The sequence below is a fragment of the Chrysochloris asiatica genome, unplaced genomic scaffold, assembly GCF_000296735.1.
Source record: "Chrysochloris asiatica unplaced genomic scaffold, ChrAsi1.0 scaffold00168, whole genome shotgun sequence".
Taxonomy (NCBI): Eukaryota; Metazoa; Chordata; class Mammalia; order Afrosoricida; family Chrysochloridae; genus Chrysochloris; species Chrysochloris asiatica.
In genome coordinates, this window is record NW_006408686.1 from 382,529 (window position 1) to 388,511 (window position 5,983).

Genomic DNA, 5,983 nt, shown 5'->3' on the forward strand with positions numbered 1-5,983 from the left:
AGACTGTAGAAGAATTGATGCATTTGAGTTATGGTGTTGGAGGAGAATATTGAAAGTGCCATGGACTGCCAAAAGAACCAATAGATCCATGTTGGAAGAATTGCAGCCAGAGTACTCCTTGGAGGCCAGAATGGCCAAACTTGGTCTCTCCTACTTTGGACATATTATCAGGAGGGACCAGTCGCTGGAGAAGGATATCATGTTTGGTAAGGTGGAGGATCAGAGAAAAAGAGGAAGACCCCCAACAAGATGGATTAGCCAAGTAGCATCATCTATGGACTCAAGCATGGCAACAGTAGTGAGGTTGGCCCAGGATCGGGCAGGGTTTCATTCTGCTGTGCATAAGGTCACTATGGGTCGGTACCGACTCAATGGCACCTAACAACAACATGTTGAAGTCCTGGTGTGCTGTAGGTTAATGTGCTGGACTGCAAAGCTGGTGGTTCAAGCTCACCAGCTGCTCCTCTGAAACCTTACACAGGGTCACTATGAGTCAGAACCAGCTTGACGGCACTTAACAACAAGGAGGGTAAATTTAAAAAGGGTACATATCACATTTTTGGTAAAGTGCCCAGCTCTGTGATTTTGGATAGTTGACTTCTTTGAGGCTCAGTTTCCTGAAATGAATATTATAAACTAACAATTCCTTAAATATGTGAGAAATTGTACAACAATTGTTAATCTAGTACAAATGGCAGTTGCAGGGCCTATTGGGTCGACTTCAAGTCAGAGGCTCCATGTGACAGGGTTGAACTGCCCTGTAGGGTTTTCTAGGTTGTAATCTTTACAGGAAGGAGCTCTGGTAGTGCACTGGGTTAGGCTACTAATCATAAGATCAACAGTTCGAATCTATCAGATGCTCCATGGGAGAAAGATGAGGCTTTCTGCTTCTATAAGGATTTATATTTATAGCCTCAGAAACCCTATACCTGGTTGCTGTGAGTTGGAACAGACTCCATGGCACACAACCACCAATGTTACCAATCTTGACAGGAGTCATTCCCCAGGGCTGTTCTCTTAGGGAATTGCTGAGTGGGTTTGAACCACCAACCTTTCAATGAGCAGCTAGGACTTGATCGTGCACCACCAGGTCTCCGCTGCTGCCTGTTGTTAAGCGTCCTCAGGTCGGTTCTGACTCATAGCTACGCTGTGTAGGGTTTCCGAGGCTTTAAATCTTTGCAGAAGCAGAAAGCCTCATCTTTCTCCCATGGAGTGGCTAGCAGGCTCAAACCTCCTGGTCGGGGTTCTAGTGCTTACCGTATGGAGCCACCTATGGGATCTGGGAAAACACCTTGCCAAGTGTCAGTAGCTTCACTAATCAAACGGCACTAACAGTCTTTACCGTGAAAGGATGTAATGATTTCAGCTAAAATGTACTCCAAGCACATTCCCCTGTGCCTGGCATGTAGAAGGCACCACCAAGATGCCCAATAGGAAGATGCTGTGTAAGGCATGTCACAGTCCACAGCTTCCTCGCTCGGTGATGTGGAGGTGATGGTCTCATCTGCCTCACCATGGGGTGAAGGTGACAGTACGCTTTAAGCCCATGCGCCCATTACCTGCCACACAGGAAATGGAACACCATACAGCAGTCCTGCCCTCTTGGTTTCCAGACCCCTTCCCCATCCTGGTTGATGTCAGTCAGCTTCCCTTTCTGAGCTCTGGAGTTTTGCCAAGTCTCTGCAGCTGTTACTGCCCCCCTCCCATATGAACCACCCCTCCCCCCCAGGCCTTAGCTCAACCCCACTCCATCTTACAGACGAAAGATCAGCAAACTTGTCAGCTAGGTGGATTTTTGGATGGGAGGTAGGACATGGGGGTCAAGAGTTGTGCTAACAGTGAGAAGCTGTGCTCTGTAAGAAGCTGGCTCTCCACAAGTCTGCCTCAGCTACCTCATCTGCACAATGAGAACCCTACCTCAGGATTTGGGGGAAGATTATAAAATGAGTTGATGTATATAAAGTGCTCATTTGCCATTGTTAAGTTCCATTGAGTTGGTTCCAACTCATAGTGACCCTGTATAGGGTTTCCAAGGAGTGACTGGTGGCTTTGAACTGCTGACCTTGTGGTCCTGTGCATTATCCTACAGCATCACACCAGGACTCCTCATGGTGCTTAGCATATAGCCCAAAAAACCCCAATGCCATCATGTTAATTTCAACTCGGTGACCCTCTAGGACAGAATTGCCCCTTATGGGTTTCAGAGACTACCAGTCTTTATGGAATTAGACAGCCTCCCCCATGAAGTGGCCGATGAATTTGAACCGCCAACTGTGTGCACCAACACTGAACCCACTGCATTATCAGGGGGGCCTTGGCATATAGTAACCAAAAAACAAACCTTCCATTGAGTTGATTGACTCAGTAAGCCTGAATAGGGTTTTGGAGGCTGTAAATCACTGTGGGAGCAGATGGCTTCATCTTTCTCCCAAGGATCAGCTGGTGGGTTTGGACTGCCCACTTTGTGGTTAACAGTGCAATGCTTATCCTACAACCCTCAGGGTTCCTTTGGCACATAGTTGTAAAATGTTGACAAGTTGGTTCCAAGTCATAAATGCAGTACATAGGGTTTCTAAGGAGCAGCTGGTGAAACAAATGTCAGCAATTGTGTGGTGCAAACAGTTTGCACTCAGCTAGTAACCTGGTGTAGCGCTGCAGGTTAAGCAAAAGGTCAGTGGTTCAGCCCCAGCCAGTGGCACCACGGAAGAAAAGCTTAGCTATCTGCTTCTGTAAAAATTTCGGCTAGACCAAACAGAGGGAATAGAAGCAAATACCATTAAATGATGATGCATGGAGGGGATTGTAATCAATTGCACTAAAACAAAATATGACAGGATGAGTGCAAAACCGACGTTCTCCCACATAAACCATACCCATACCCCTACAGTCATCACTCAATTCACAATAAAAATCTTTTAAAAAATGTTTTTTTTTGGCCAGGAAAACCTTATGGAACACTTTTCTGTAACCCAGGGGGTTCGCCATGAGTCGTAATTCACTTGACAGCAATGGATTGTGTTGGCTTTTCACTGTGGAAGAGCCTGGATTAAAGACTGTCTCATCCTCTCTTTGAACATCTGGGTTGTGGCCCTTGAGCTTGCTTTCTCATCCCCTCCAGCCATTAGTTTTGGCTGGAAAAACTGATCGATGTTTGCCTTTACTGTTGAACAACCCTCCATCCTGGATGTCCTGCTTCCTGCCCAGTCCCCAAGGGAATCACAAAACCATCCAGCACAGAACCCCTGGGACTCTCCTTCTAAAGCGTTCTTAGGAGAATACTGGCTTACCAGCTGTAAACACACCACACTGGATCCTTAAGATCGGCGCATCCCACACTTGGCCCTCCTTTCACAGTCTGGTTTGGCAGATCTGTGGTGGGGCCTGGGAGTCTGTATTTTTCAATAACCACTCCAGCTAAGTCTGACAGTTTATTTGGGGTGGGACATATGTCCTCAGACTCCCCAGACCCGGGGAACACCCATCATTTCACACACCTGGGCCCACAAGTCAAAGAGATAGGATGATGGTTTGGCAGAATTTTTTTGTAGTGACCCAGGTCTGTCATACCCTTTCCTTCCATCAGTCTTCAGCTGCCTAAACCCTTGTTACCCATGGTCTATTCCAAGGTCCCCCAGTCCTGAGAAGTGCTGTCTTGGAGGTTCCACAGTTGAATACTTAGGGAAATGCTGTTCTGTGTTGTTGGGTACCATCAAGTCAATTTCACCTTGTAGAGACTCCATATGAGAGGGTAGAACTGGTCCACAGGGGTCTCTGTACTAGTCTTTACAGGAGCAGCTTACCAGGTTGTCTTTCCTCAGAGCTGCTGGGAAGATTCAAACAGCTAACCTTTTGATTGGCAGCTGCATACTTAACCGTTGCTCCATCAGAGCTCCTGAGTTCTGGTCTGAGTCCTGCTTTTGAACACAGTGGCTCGACAAGTGAAGAAACTTGGCCCAACATCTCATCCTTTGATGCTCCAGTCCCCTTTTTCGCTACACTTTTTTACGCAAGTTCTGCAGGACATGTTTTCCAGAAATCCTGTTTTATGGCCCATTGGGTCTGGCAGAATCTGGTTTTCCCAAACATTGGCTTCCCTCTCTGTTCCATGCTTATGAGCACATGTTCTCTGAACCCCATGTGATCTATCCATGTGGGGAGGTAAGTTTGAACTGATGCACACCAAGGCTGCCATCCTGGAGAAGGGATTGACAGATGAGTTGGAAGGTTTTGCTTAGTCCAGACGCCAGTCTACAAATGAATAAAGCATATGGCTTCGCCAATCTGCAGACCAAACACCCCTCTGGGCAGGACCCCAAGCTCTTACTCCTTTGGTCCTTGCCACCACAGTGGTCACTGCCAAGTCTTTGAAAGTTGGTGGCTTAAGAGGGTCAGCAGAAAGAGGGTCTTTTAATCATAGCACAAGTAGGAGCTGAAGGGGTCCTAGATGACAAAGCAGCACATCTGAGCTGAGCCCAGCCGGAGACCTACTGCCTCCAGGTGCCCTTGGCATGTCCACTACGGGCCACTTCTCTCTTGGAGATCAGCTCAGCAGGCTAGAGCCCCAGGTATTCAGCCAGGAAGACGGCAAGGATGCGGCTCAGGTTGTGTACCGCGGGTGGGTGGAGGTTGGCCTCGGAGTCGGCAGGTGTGTGCCAGACAGAGGGGAAGGGTGTGGAGATGAGGTGAAGCACAGGGACCCCTGCAGGTGACAGGAGAAACTTGGTCAGTGGATAGAGCCTGGTGGAACCCCCTACAGGTCTAGAAATGAACTCACCTCCACAGTTCAAAATAAGTGGGTCTATAAGGGGAACAGAGCCCTGGTATGGCGCTGTGGGCTAATGCGTCAGACTGCAAAGTCATTTGAACTGCAAGGTCGGTGGTTCAAGCTCACCAGCTGCTCCTTGGAAACCCTATACAGGGTCGCTATGGGTCAGAATCGACTTGATGGCACTTAACAACAATAAGGGGAACGGTGTGGCATTGTAGGATCAGCATTGGACCACAAGGTCAGTTTGAATAAAAAGGTCAGTGGTTCGAACACACCAGCCCTTCCTTCTTCGGAAATCCTATACAAGGTCGCTATGAGTTGGAACTGACTTCACAGCACTTAATAACAACATAAGGAAAACAATAACACCAAGGACAAAGTTCAGAAGGGTTACGAGAGAAGGATGAATGGGAACACGAGTGAGAGACAGGATATTTCATTGTGGGGATTGCAATCAATGAGTTGAAACAAAATGTCTCTGAGTTATGGATCTGGTCTATAACTTTCAATTCACAATTTAAAAAATGAAAGAGATTAGGTCAGACTTGCCCGAGACCCACTGCTGGCCCAGGGCTATGTAACATTGCTTCACCCCATCACACAGAAGGTCCTCTCTTCTGGTACTTTCAGAACTCTGAACTGAAAGGCGGTGTCGGTTCCAACTCACAGCAATCCTGTATCGGTTTTCCGAGACTGTAAATCTTTATTAGGAGCAGAAAGTTTCATCTTTCTCCTGCAAAACCATTGGTAATTTTGAGCTGCTCACCGTGAGATTAGCAGCCCGACACATAACCACTATGATGGGGGACCTACTGCCACCAAGAAGAGCCACGAGCAAAGTGTGTTCTTTGGACCTGGAGTCCCTACGCTGGGAACTACATAGACCTTGGGGAAGACTGATGCCAAGAGACATGGAGATTTTTTTCAAGGAACATAGCTACAGATGTTGAAAGATAAAGGCCTTTCCTCCGAACTGACAGACGGCTTTGCCACTTTAAATTTGTACATCTAAACTGTGAGAAAATAAATTTGTTTGTTAAAGCCAATAAAGGGCAAAAAAGCTCTGCAGTGATTAAAATACAAATAATCAACGCTAATATTTCTTGATGTACTGGTAGCATAGCAGGCAGTTCTGCTCGATGGGCTGCTAACCACAGATTCATCAGTTTGAATCCAGTAGCTACTCCTCAAGGGTAAGATGAGACTTTCTGCTCC